At 39.3% G+C, this 14543-nt stretch overlaps 1 protein-coding gene across 2 annotated transcripts in view; it reads right to left on the bottom strand.

The window, feature by feature from the left end:
- Positions 1 to 14543, bottom strand: part of LOC150092192 (disintegrin and metalloproteinase domain-containing protein 11-like) — a 1236934-nt gene that overhangs the window by 1167328 nt on the left and 55063 nt on the right. The gene's annotated exons all lie outside the window — the stretch shown is intronic.

The raw sequence follows: 14543 nt of genomic DNA, 5'->3' as shown, positions 1-14543 counted from the left end.
GGATATGCGAAAGTGAAATTGGTTGGTTGTTGTGATCTTGAGTTTGGTCAGTTTTGGAATTGTGGTGCGTTTATTATATGACGTATCTTGAAGATCCTGCAATTTTTGAATCAGTGCTCTTACCAAAACAGTTCAGAGTCCTGCAGCAGTGCCGATAAGGCTATAACTGCACGGTAAGCGTTTTTTTTTTCTTCTTCAACTTTAGATACTTCACATTGATAGTCATGGAAAAACAGCTAAATGAGACAATATTCGAGGAGGTATATAGAGAATTTATGACAGGCCAATTGTTGTTAAGTAGTTCACCAGACTAGGTGAACTACTTAACAACAATTGGCCTGGAAAAGTGAAACTTTACGACACGTTTCCCCCGGAAAGTGTCACAGACGTTGTCGCAGAAGATCGGTTAGAATCGGTGCCTTCTATTCCTTCAGACTTCGTAGAAGTGCGCGCACGCAAAAAAGCGAAGAACAACAGAAGAACCGCACAAAGACTACGAAATGGAACAGGACGCTCAGGGTTCAGACGCCGCTATTTCTCCCAAAGAAAAGGTGCCTCCGATCATCCTTAGAGAAAAGCAGAGTTGGGCAGCTTTAAGATCCACAATGTCCAATCTGCACATTGGCTTCATTAAGGCCAAAAACATGGATGAAGGCATAAAGATCCAGCCAGCAACAGTGACAGACTATAGAAGGTTGACCAAAGAACTGGAGGACAGAGGCATCCAGTATCATACCTTTGCGCTCAGCTCCAAAAAACACTTAAAAGTGGTCCTTCGTGGTGTCTGTGAAGACATTCACACAGCAAAAATAGCTGCTGACCTTAATTCTCGGGATCTGCCTCCAGTCAAGGTCAGCAGAATGTACAAAGCAGACAAGATCCCATGCCATTAGTCCTTGTTGAGATTCATAAAATATACAAGGATATCTACAACTTAAAAACAGCCTGTGGACTCATCGTCACACCAGAACCACTCCGGAAAAGATCTTCTAGGCAGTGCCACAGGTGCCAGAAGTTTGGCCATGCCCAGAATCTATGTAGAGCGGAATATGGATGTTTGAAATGTGGGGACAGCCACCCCAACCAATACCTGCACAAAGCCGAGGACCAACTCGGCCAAATGTGCCAACTGCGGTGGCCCTCATCCTGTGAACTACAAAAGATGTATTCAGCACCCAAAGAACAGACAAATAGAGGCAGTCAATCAGCCCTCCTTCTACAGTATAAGAACACCAGAGGCCCAGGCATCAAAACCGGAGACTAAGCGGCCACAGTCGGAGACCTCCAAAAATAGAGACACCCAAAAGCAAACAAGAAGTTATGCCGACTTGACCCGTACAAATAGACCAATACCAGAACAAAATCAACCAACAGCACCTAAAAACCTAACAGCTGTTATTACGGCCTCACTAGCAAACATGCTATAAGATTTCAGCCTGTCAAACCCTACTGAAACCTCCACTAAAAGATTTCTTCGTGAAACACAGGTCATCCTCACAGCTCTCATAAATGAATAGTAACAAACGCATTCCAGCATCTCTTCAGATAGTTGCTTGGAATGCAAATGGCCTCAAAAACAAAATTCCTGAACTCCGAGATTTCACATATAGATATCAACCAGATGTTATATTATTCAGTGAAACTCATTTAAGACCTTCAGACAATCCTAAAATACGGGGTTAACCTATGCAGAAATGACAGATTACACTAGAGGCGGCGGAAGTGCCATCTTCATTAAAAATTACATTAAGGGTTGAGCAACCCTTCAACCACCAACTTTGAGATCACAGGCGTGAAAGTAGTCACCAGCTCCGCTGCAAACTGAAAATCTACTCAGCTTACAACCCTCCCCAAAAATCTCTACTACACTCTGACCTAAATGTCATCTTATGCATCAGAGAACCCACCATTATAGCCGGGGATCTGAACTCCAAGCATCCTGCGTGGAATTGCACAACCACCAACAAGAATGGTTGCATCTTTTCCAATTACTTAGGATCAAACAACGCTGTTGTGACAGGCCCCACCGAACCAACTCATCTCAGTACGTTTGGTACTGCTGACATCCTGGATATAGCTATCCTGCAGGATATCAAACTTCAATACAGAATCATATCTACGGATGAACTATCATCCGATCGCAACCCAATTCTACTACAGCTGGGAAAACAAGAATACCTGTCTCCTCCTTCTCACTCCTACATAGCATGGGAAAGACTGTCAACGGCATTCAAGGATTATATTGGACCTGTTCCTCACATAAGCACAAAAGAAGTAGAAACTGCAGTTACAAATCTCACACAACAAATTTATTCTTTCTAAATGGGGCAGTAAGAGATGCACTCAAATCTCATAGAGACCAAGTAGGGAAGAAAAGTTAGCCTCTATTTCACCTACTGATCACTCCATCTGGGGGCTACTGAAAAATATCAGAAACAAAGACAGATCCCTTCTCCAATATTCTCTGACCAGGCCCTTGCTCACACAGGTGTTAGACAAAGCAGAAGTTATAGCAAACAATTTGGAGGAGCAATGCAGACCTTCGTATGAAAACCTTGACTTTGATCACAGATATAAGATTCACATCAAGGTCAGACACTCACTCAAACTTCCTGACATCAGCACTGACCATATTGCACCAACATCACCTGCTGAGATGTGACATTATTAAAAAATTAAAGAACAAAAATGCTCCTGGGCCAGACGGCATTACTAATCGGGCGATTGAACTTCTGCCCCGAAAAGCAGTAGTGCACCTGACCATAATTATAAATGCAATCCTAAGTCTTCACTATTTTCATTCCACCTGGAAAGTGGCCGATGTAATTCCTATACATAAGCCAGGCAAGGATCCTCATCTGCCTCAAAATTATCGTCCAATCAGTCTCATCTACAACCTAGGCATGATTGCGCAGGTCATCCTCGCACGTCTTCAAGTCTCAATAAATGAACTAGATATCCTTCCTAAAGAGCAGTTCGGTTTTCGGCAATACCACAGTACTACTCACCAAATCCACAGAATAGTGGAATACATTACTACCAGCTACAACTGGCGTCAATACACGGGAGCTGTTTTCCTTGACCTATCCAAAGCATTTGACAAAATATGGCATTTTAGATTGTTACATAAATTTATCTCAGTTGGTATCTCAATGAAATTGACACATTTAGTTAGTTCATATCTGCAAAACAGGACCATGCAAGTCAACATTAACGGCACTACCCCATCTCAGCGACCCATCTTGGCCGGAGTGCCACAGGGATCACTACTTGCTCCATTGCTGTTCTCTGTATACATGTCTGATATCCCGCACAGCTCAATGTCATCCATCGTGGTCCTGTATGCAGATGACACAGCATTATTAGTCAGATCTCTTGACCACATTTCGTTACTAGAAAACTTCAAGAAAACCATCTAAAATTAGAAAGATGGTTCTCCAAATGAGGACTGCAAGTAAATCCCCTAAAACTTCAGCTATTCGCTTCACAAAAAGGTCGATATCTCCTGTAGGAGACATCTTATTATTCAACACCAAAATTCCCTGGCAGACGGAAACAAAATACTTAGGTGTCGTCCTCGACAAAAAATTAACTTTTAACCAACACATTAAGGCTACATGTACAAAGGCATCTAAAGCCATCGCTCAGATCTACCCCTAGGAAAATAAACAGAAGCAACAAGCTAAACATCAGAATCAAACTGCTTTTATACCAGCTGACGATTCGTCCTATAGTTACTTATGCTTCTCCAGCCTGGAGCCACACATCCAGTACAAATATTATCAAATTGTAACGTGTTCAGAACAAATGCTTGCGAATGATCCTAAACGCCCCATGGTTCGTCAGAAATCATCAACTTCACTGAGATACAAACATTCCTTATATTTTCTCCTTCCTACAAACTTCAGCTGCAAAGTTCTTCTTAAAGACGTCCACTCATCCCAATGATCTAGTTCAGCAAGCTGTAGCCTATGAGCCTACGGATACATTCAAACACAAAAGACCAAAATCCATTTTAACTTCCTTCAGTAATATATAATCTCCATGCCCATTCTGGGCGAGCAAACTGCTCATAATATTTTCCCTCACTGTGACTGTAACAGACAACGGGGAATATGAAAAGCTTTTCGCTTCACCCCTTAAGTCATAAATGTCAATTGTCAATGTTATTTCAGTGCTGGAAAAAGTTAGGGAATCGACTATGAGATGTAGTGATTAATACCCTTAGAGGGTAATGGATGGCAATGCTGTAGCCAATAACGTTCTAACTGAGGCTCGGTCATTGCTGTTACCCTACTGCCATGATCCGAGCTTTAATAACTCAATAACATCTTATCCCTACACTGTCCTCTACAGATAACGGGGAAGATGAAAAGCATTCTTGCTTCGCCCCTTTAAGCCAGTCCTTATAAGGATAAAGGTGTTATTTCAGGACGGGTAGGTTAAAGCGATGATGTCTGAGGTGCGGGATTTTGATATTTGATATAAAATGTGATTCGAGGAATTTTGGCTAGTAAATTTACTAGTAGTAAATAGTTTTACTACTATAAACAATCGGTTCGGTTTATTTTTCAAACAAGTCCAAAGAATCAGCTAAGTAGGTAAGTCAACAAATTTCAAAACAAAGGCGATACGCTAGGCCTACTGCCATTAGTATCGCCATCGTTTCATTGCTTCATTTACTTCATTAGAAACTGTCTATTATTATTATTGTGGAAAGGGAAAGGCATGTCCTGCTCTACAGAACAAGGCTTGAGTCTAACCATGGATGCACCGTACGAAGAACTTAATTTTAAAAAGCTTCTGGCAATATGTAAACACGTAGGCAATCTGCTTCACACAAAATGGCCAGGAAAAATTGTAGTTCATGAAATAAAAGAAGTTGATGCAGATGACTCTTAACTCTGAGAACTTCTTCAAGACAGCGCTAGCGAAATAGCAACAACTGCTGAGGATAATCCCCTTACTGACCACATCGATTATCAGGAGGTTCGCGCTCGCAAAAAACGAATACTACAGCCTCTGAACCACCCAATGTGGATGAAATGGAAGAAGATGGCCCTCTCCCGGACTCTCCTACCTCCTCAAGGGAAAAGATACCGTCGATTATTCTGCGTGAAAAGAATAAATGGATGTCGATAAGGACTACGATGTACAACTTACAGATCTCATACAGCCAAGCGATGATGTCACAGACGGTATTAAAATCCAACCCAGAACAGTGATGGATTATCGACGGTTAACCTCTGAATTTAATACCAGAGGTATTCAGTACCACACTTTTCACTAGGATCAGAAACAAACCTCAAGGTAGTGATTAGAGGTGTATCTGAAGATGTCTCCACAGAAGAAATCACTGCAGATCTACACCAGAAAGATTTACCACCCGTAAAGGTCAGCAGAATGACCAGGAGAGATAAGACTCCAATGCCACTGGTAGTAGTAGAGATCAGTCAAACCTACAAGCACATGTATGATCTGACGTCCATCTGTGGACTGAAAATCACTATAGAACGATTAAGGAAAAGGGCTTCAACAGGGCAATGCCATAGATGTCAGAAGTTTGGTCACGCCCAGAAAATGTGTAAGGCTGAATTCAAATGCTTAAAATGTGGGGTCAGCCACCCAACAAATACATGCTCTAATCCAAAATCCACCCCGGCTAAATGTGCCAACTGTGGCGGTCCTCACACTGCCAACTACAGAGGATGCGCGCACAATCCAAGAAACCATAGAAAACCAAAAGAAGGAACATACTCTTCCTCTCTTAGCACGCCTACGTCAGAGACTACTTCACAGCCTCCTAAAGATCAACATAAAGGGTCAGAATCCCATCTGCTGAAGTCAGAGGCCCCTAAAAGAACAACTCAGAAACAACAATCTAGGACATATGCGGATGTAACTCGCCCTAAACAGACATCCCTGGAACAGCCAACATCACATCCAAATCTGACAGCTATCATTACCTCTTCCTTGGCAAATATGCTGTTGGATTTTAGCAGATCCAACCCCTCACCATGCTCTACAAATAGATTTCTAAAGGACACACAAGTCATTATCTCAGCGCTCACTCATGAACAGAAATAAAATAAAACCAGATTCTTTACAGATCATAGCATGGAATGCGAACGGATTAAAAGGTAGAATCTTGGAGCTCCGGGAGTTCGCCCAAAGGCGTCAGCCAGATATGCTCTTGATAAATGAAACCCATCTCCGACCATCAGATAATCCCAAAATAAATGGATACCAGATGTACAGAACTGACAGATTATCCTGCAGATGAGGCGGCACTGCTATTTACATGAAAAATTACATCAATCATCACTCTATAAATATTCCATCCACCATTAATCTTGAGATTACAGGCATAGAAATTCCCACGTGCACGGTGGACAAGCTATAGATTTTCGCAGCATATAATCCTCCGCACAAAACATTACTGTTTTCAGATCTGAACACTGTATTGATCAACAGAGAGCCTGTCATCATGGCTGGCGACTTAAACGCCAAGCATCCTATCTGGAATAGCCGTTCCACAAATAAAAATGGTCACATCCTCGCTAACTACTCTGGATCCAATAATGTGGTTGAGGCAGGCCCCACAGCGCCTACCCATCACAACACATACGGTCAGGCTGATGTACTAGACATAACTATCCTACAGAATGTAAGACCGCAGTACAGTGTAGTGACTCTAAATGATCTTTCATCTGACCACAATCCCATTCTATTAAAGCTGGGAAACCAGGATAACCAGTCTCCTCCTCCCCACTCATATATACCTTGGGATAAGCTATCCAAAGTATTCCCAAAATATATCGGTCCTGTACCATTGATTAAATCCACAGAGGAAATTGAAACAGCTATAAAGGATCTAAATAAACAAATCAACACTGCCGTTGCAGCAGTAACTATTCCCAGAACTACCCCCAGATCTAACCACTTGCCAGAAGACATTATGAACTTGATCATAGAAAAGAACAGAGCAAGAAAAAGATATCACAACACGCGAGCACCTCAAGATAAAAGAATCTTTATCTTGAGGTGCTCGCATGCACAGCTCACAGAAATCAAATTTGGGAAGGAAAATTGAATTCTATCTCTCCTGACAATCATTCCATATGGAATCTTATCAAAAACATCAAGAATAAAAACAAACCTGTTTCTCCTCTCCAAACAGATACTGGCCTTATCCATACCGACGCAGACAAAGCCGAGGCAATAGTAACATCTCTAGAAAAGCAATGCAAACCCGCATATGACCATCTCGACTTCAATCACATACAAGGTTCACCGACATGTCAGATCTTCGCTCAAACTTTCTGTCACATGCTCTAGTCAAATTGCACCCACATCACCTGTGGAATTATACGACATAATCAAGAAGCTTAAAAACAAAAAGGCTCCTGGACCTGATGGAATCACAAACAGGGTGATAAAACTACTACCCCACACAGCTATTGTGCATCTGACTAACATTATAAACTCCATCTTACACTACAAATATTTTCCTTCCCACTGGAAACTAGCAGATGCAATCCCAATCCATGAACTTGGAAGAGACCTGCGATCACCTCAAAACTACAGACCAATTAGCCTCATTTCCAACCTAGGCAAAATTGCCGAGAAAGTCATTCTCACTAGACTCCAAGAACTAGTGCACAAACTAAACATTCTTCCTGAGGAGCAATTTGGACAATTTCACAGTACTGCACAACAAGTATTCAGATTAGTAGAATATGTCACCACGGGATTTAACTGGCGTCAATGCACTGGGGCTGTTTTCCTTGACATAGCCAGTGCATTCGACAAAGTCTGACACTACGGCTTGCTATATAAAATGATAACATCTGGAATACCATTGGAAGTGGTTCACCTGATCAGATCATACCTCTATGATAGGCGCATGCAAGTTAAGTTAAATGGCACACTCTCCATACAAAAACACATCTTGGCTGGTGTCCCACAAGGATCACTACTGGCACCAACTCTTTTCTCCATTTATATGTGTGATATTCCGCACAACCCACTGTCATCTATCAAAGCTTTTATATGCAGATGATACAGCGATATTAGCCAGATCTTTAAAACCGCACCTAGAAATCAAAAGACTGCAGGAAAATCTACTGTTAATTGAACAATATTTCATCAAATGGCGACTCAAAATAAATCCTCAGAAAAGCGTAGCCGTATTGTTCGCCAGAAGATCAATGCTTCCTATTGGACACGTTCTTCTGTTTAACACAGAAATCCCTTGGCAGCCTGAGATCAAATATCTTGGCATATTGTTGGACAGAAAATTGACTTTCAGTTCCCATATCGTCTCAATGTTTAACGACATCAACAATCATTGCACAGCTCTATCCTCTAATCAACAGAAACAGCAAATTGAGCACCCGAATCAAACTACTTATATATAAATTGATTATTCGTCCTATACTCATCTATGCTTCTCCGGATTGGAGCATACTACTAATACTAATATCCTCAAACTACAACGTGTGCAGAATAAATGTCTCAGAAGAATCCTGAAAGCACCATGGTTCATACGCACTGTGCAACTTCACCGGGACACAGAAGTCCCCTATATTTATACCTTCATGCAGACTATAGCAACTAAGTTCTTTTCAATATTATCTGTGCATCCTAATAATCTAATTCAACTAGTGCAAATTACGACACAACAGATAACGCCAAGTACAAAAGCTATTTTAAACTGCAACTCAATGATTGATCCTCAGGCCCACTCAGGGCGAGCAACAGGCTCATTAATATTTTCCCTCTCACAGTTTTCCTCATCAGACAGCGGGAAATATGAAAAGCATCTGCTTCATCCTTTAAGCCAATAAAGTTTAAAGATGTTATTTCAGAAATCGTGGAGGAGAAGGATGAAACCCTTGGAGGCTAATGAATGGCGATGCTGTATCCAATGAAGTTCTAACTGAGGCTCAGCCATTGCTGTTACCCTCCTGCCATGATCAGAGCTTTAATAGCTCAATAACACCTTATCCCTACACTGTCCTCTACAGATAACGGGGAAGATGAAAAGCATTCTTGCTTCGTCCCTTTATGCCAGTCTTTATAAGGACAGAAATCGTGGAATTACTAGGTGTATTTCAAATATTAATCACCATTAGTAATTTTAGAAGGCTTTTAAAACTTCTTATCCCATTAGTTTATTTGTAATGTCATAAGTCACTCTAAGAAAGAGCGTCAGGAATATCTGATATATTCTTGAGTCTTCGATGCACATCAATCCAGTAAGAAAAAAAAATTGCTGTTTTTTCCCATTCCTATGTTAAATCCTTAAGATCCAACTTAATAGAAAGAGTTAACGAGTTGTCTAAAGGCTATGCCGCATAAAAGTTTCCGAATTATACTTTAAATTTATCGATCTACCTTGACAGTTGGTTAAATGATTGGCTGTTAAAGAAATGACAGAAGTCTTGTTAGACCAAAGCTGAAATAATACTTCATGAAAATGAAGGAGGCTGAGCTTTATTTTTTTTTCGTTCTTTTTTTTTTTCTTCTTACACTTCGCCATCTAATTGGAAATGGAACTCTTTCAAAGACAGCGCAGCGGAAAAAATAAATGCGTTTCATCTCTTCAACGCTAATGGAGTCTTTATCTGGACTTTATAATAGGTTGGAAGCTGATGAAGACCGAGTGGAAAAGATGTAAAAAAAAGTATAAAAAAAACTCCAGAAGATTCATAATATAGCAAAGAAAGAGAAAAAAAAAAAGACTTTTAATTTTCTTTCTCACCACTTCCGTTGATTTGTGACATCTTTCATCAGGATGTTAGATATCAGTAAGATGTAAGAAATACGAGATTGCTTCAAGATGTAAACCTTGGAGAATTCTCAGATTAGGTAAAAGGGTAGTCACCTCTCTCTCTCTCTCTCTCTCTCTCTATCTATCTATCTATCTATCTATCTATCTATCTATCTATCTATCTATCTATCTATCTATCTATCTATCTCGACTGCAGAGACGTTGTTGGACCAGGTTTGAAGAACTGTTCAAAAACAAACATGTTTGTTTTTGATTTTCCTTTCTTTTTTTTTGGGGGGGGGGTATTCAATCGACAAAAGATAGCCAGCAGAAAGAGAGGAGGACATCGTGGTTTACTGTACGGAGATCTATCTATTTTATCATTCTCTAAATTGTATCATATATCCCCCGTAAAATTTTAAAATCCCAGAAGAATAAATACTCTAATTTTTAGATCTTAAAGAGATTTAGACCCACAGCTTGTTAACAGCAAATCGAAGACACTATCCACTTCTCCCCCCCCCCCACGTAGAGAAGCAAATAACATTACAAAAATGACCCATAAACATGAAACGATGGATTAAAGTAATCCTCCTTGTCATCATCATCACAACAATGCGCAGCTGCCAACAATGACGCCCATTTCAACAATTTATACCGGCTAACTGGGAAATAGGCTTCATTACCATGAAATATATGCATCTGTTAGGCCAAGTAATTATGTTAAACCTCTTTCTTAGCTTAATCTTTACTAATTAGAACAACTAATCCTATCTCTACTTCATTTGCCACTTTCGTTAGCTCTTTGTCTGATTCTGATATAAAGCAAGCTTATATTACTGGAAAAATAATTGAATTTTTCCATTGAAATAAAAATAATTGTGAAATATTTTATTTAAACTTATTAATTTAAAATAAAAGGTTAAAATAAATTATATCGTTTTTTTTTTCCTTAAAAGCCTTTAAAATTTTGAGAAAGCGAGAGAATAAGCTAATACACCATAATTTTTATTTGTTAGTGTCGCTTATAATTCATAACTCGTTTGTTAAAAATGTGATATGATATAATTGCTGACTATTTGCGGATATAATTTTTGCTGACATATTATTAATGCACTTCTTGTTTTATCAATATTTAAACAAGCAACGAAAGAATAATGAAATTCTATTGACGAGGACTTTGGAAGTTGTGTGTTTTATAATTTAATCTGCTAATGGAAAGGCTGAGGAGAGAACGATGTGGGCTACCATTTTGCCAGCGAAACTGCGACAGAGGAAGGTACTTCACTTTGTGCGAAATGTAAGTCTTCCTTCTTATGTTTCTACAAGGAAGCTGGCAACAAGAAAACGGCAGGTTATTGATTATAGACTGCCTGCCAAAATGTTAGCGCGCGCGCGCGCCTCGCTCAACTACTGCAGTATAGCACAAGAAGACGGAGACGTCATTTCGCTACCGAAACTTGACCTTGCGGATGTCACGTTCAACTGTGATTGCCATTAAAGCTACAAGCTTTGCAACAAAGCGTTGTTAGGTAAAAGTGAAATGGGTCGATTCGCATGACGGACGTTGTACACTAATCCATTATTACTTTTTTTTTTTTTGCGGGTTTTTTTTTTTTTTGTTTTGTTTTGTTGGGTTGCAGCTCCATCTCAAGAAGCTGAAGAGGCGCACGTGATATCAATGCGGAGAAGTGATTTCTCAAAAGCTTGTGAGCAATCTGATCAAAACCAATCCCTCCACAGCAGTCTGTTGACGCATGAATCGCGTACCGTACTGCAATTTGTTAAGATGTTGCATATAGATTTCAAATAAGGTGACGCCTTTAAAATATTAAAAGCAAAAAGATGAAAAACAGATCAAACGAGAAAAAGAATTTGAAAGAATTGATTTTTTTTTTCTTCTTCGTTTTATAAAATGCCAACAAATTTTAGTTATTCTCTCTCTCTCTTTCCTGCATATCTTCCCTTTTATAAGATGTTCCGTAGCTTGGTTTCGAGTCGTATTCTATTATTTTATTCTACAGCACGCACACACATTTAAGCAATTTCGGATATCTTGCGTTAACAAATGAATAATTATCACAGCCACATGCACGAGGGAACCTATGATAAATGACAAGAACTCCATACCCTTTAAAAAGGATGTCCATTTTTGCTCCAAATAACATAGGATGTGCAATGGGGACAACGGCAGTACTCTTTGGTTGGAAAGATCTTGATTAGAATCTTGTCCAAGACGCGAGAAAACCTTACAAAGACTGTTCCGCCGAAAATAAGTTTTAGCCAGTCTCATACCGGGGGTATCATGATTTGATCTACCCGGAAAGGCCGGTTTTTCCTGCAGAACAGATAGTGAGAGTAGAAAGGCGCGTGCAATTGACAGACTACAGAGAAAGTAGGATTAACTACCCTTTCTTAACAAAAAATGAGATTTGAGAAAACTCGTGTTGCCTAGCTATAACCTGATGGTTAATTGGAAGATTAGTGTTGTGCAGATGCTATTTTTTAACTAAATTTTATTGAAAATAAAATTGAGAATGATTCGCGACAATGATTATTTAATTAATTACTAATATCTAGCTGAATTTATTTCTCAAAGGTTACTGTTGATTATTAGAAAAATAAGATATTCCTCGACATCCACTGCGGCATACAGAAATTCAACCACACTGGAAGATAAAGAACCTCACTAACGACTTCATTACATGTTAACAATTACAATGAATGGCAGTCTTGTATCAGAGAACTTGGAAGGGATGATAAAATGCGTTTTTAGCACTCTCTATCACTTTTTTTTTTATTATTATTATTTCTTTCTTCTCTGCTCCTGAAGTTCCGGATACTTGCCTGCACAACCCACACGACTCCCAGCGTTATATAAAATCGATACAGCTCCACGAAGAAACGCAGCCTGGGACGAGGTACAAGAAAACCAACCGTCTTCCGTTTAATTGAGCGAAAATTTGCCCTTTTCTCACTCTTTTTTTTTTTTTTTTTTTTTTTAAAGTCCAGCCTGGCGCTTTCACTGAGATGGTTCAGAGAAAAAAAATGGTGTAAACGAAAAAAGTTACAAATTATTCGTATTGTTTTTTATTTATGCTATTATTATAGATTTTTTTGTTAAAGCTTTCTGAATGCAACTGAAGTATATATTTATTAAGATTTGAAGCTGAGTATCTGAAATGCAAACTAAATTTTAAAACAAAATTTAACGCCCTCTTTTTATCAGGATTTTTATCTGCTTTATCGTATCTGATACCAGAAATATATGTAGGTATTGTCAAACGTTATAGTTCAAAGAGTGCATAACTTTTACAGATTACTTTATTTCGATTATTTAAGGTATTTTAAAATATATTTCCATCGTTGTTTGTTACTGTGATCGTACTGCTTTATATTTTTTAAGGAGAATTTATTAGTGCATTTCATATATGAATTATTGCTGAGGCCAATTAACTCAGCCTTGCTCAACGGCTAAGTTAATTGGCCTTATAATAAGTTAAAAACACAAAATGTCTCGTGGCATTTAAACCAAAGTCTCTTTCGCAAGCAAGTAAAAACAACAACAAAGATGCCATTCAGGCTAGTGAAATACATACATTAAAACAGATTAGATTAAGTCAGTAGATTCTAATTAAGAATATTTTAAAAGAGAAATAATAAAAAAAGAAATCACTAACGAAGACCACACTGTCGAATATCTTTTCTACATCACGGAGAACTCAAAGTAAAGCTATTTAAATTTATTCCGTATTTATGCTGATTTTCTCCGACTTATGTTTTTTCTAGCTTTATTTTTATACTATCTCTCTCTCAACTTCATCTCATTGCTCGTACTACGTACCATTGAGGCCAAAAAAACAAGTAAACTTTGCAATTTCATAATCTCAATGTTTTACTGCCAGTATATAATTTTTGTTTTCACTTAGCACGTTAAGCTGCCTAAAGTATTGAGATACCAATAAATATAGACAAATATCAAAACAGTAATTTGTTTAGAAGATAGTCCCACGCCTGACCTATATTATATTATTATTATTACGTGACACCTCCAGAGAGTCCAAAGACTCATCGAGGGAGGGCACCAACTCTACAACTCTCCAACTACAACAACGCCATCTACCGCCTACCATCACCACTGGTATTTTCACATACAATCACAAACATCCATGCCCAAGGAGGGATTCGAACCAGCAGCCTTTTTGGCTGGAGAGTGGATACGCTAACCACACGACCAACCAGGCCGGAATATATAATGAGTTAATATTTTTGACAAGTTTCATGGGAAGTTTACCTTGGTACTTCGTATCCCAGGACTGTATTGAGTTCTTCCAGTGATACAGGCCACCAAGACCCCTGAGGGGCCTTGTCGATGGATGCTTTTCCCTGGAATATGAGCGGTTCTTCTCAGTGGTGGGGGCCCGTCACTGAGAGGAACCAGCGCTGAGTTGGATGGTCTTTCGGCCACTTGTAGGGAGTGGTTCGGGGGATTGTCTTAATTTTTAGAGAGGACTTTACTTAAAAATCGCCCCGCTGTAGCCCATGCATGTCATACGAGGCAACTAAAATGGGTACCCAGGAAGGGTAATGGATGGCAATGCTGTAGCCAATGAAGTTCTAACTGAGGATCGGTTATTGCTGTTACCCTCCTGCCATGATCAGAGCTTTATATAGCTCAATAACACCTTATCCTTACACTGTACTCTACAGATAACGGGGAAGATGAAAAGCATTCTTGCTTCGTCCATCTAGCCAAAAAAAAAAAAGA

Source organism: Typopeltis vanoorti, unplaced genomic scaffold (assembly GCF_054136105.1).
Source record: "Typopeltis vanoorti isolate ZY-2024b unplaced genomic scaffold, IOZ_Tvanoo_1.0 HiC_scaffold_24, whole genome shotgun sequence".
NCBI classification, from domain to species: Eukaryota; Metazoa; Arthropoda; class Arachnida; order Uropygi; family Thelyphonidae; genus Typopeltis; species Typopeltis vanoorti.
The sequence above is the reverse complement of the archived record's forward strand: the minus strand, read 5'-3'. Positions and strand labels throughout refer to the sequence as shown.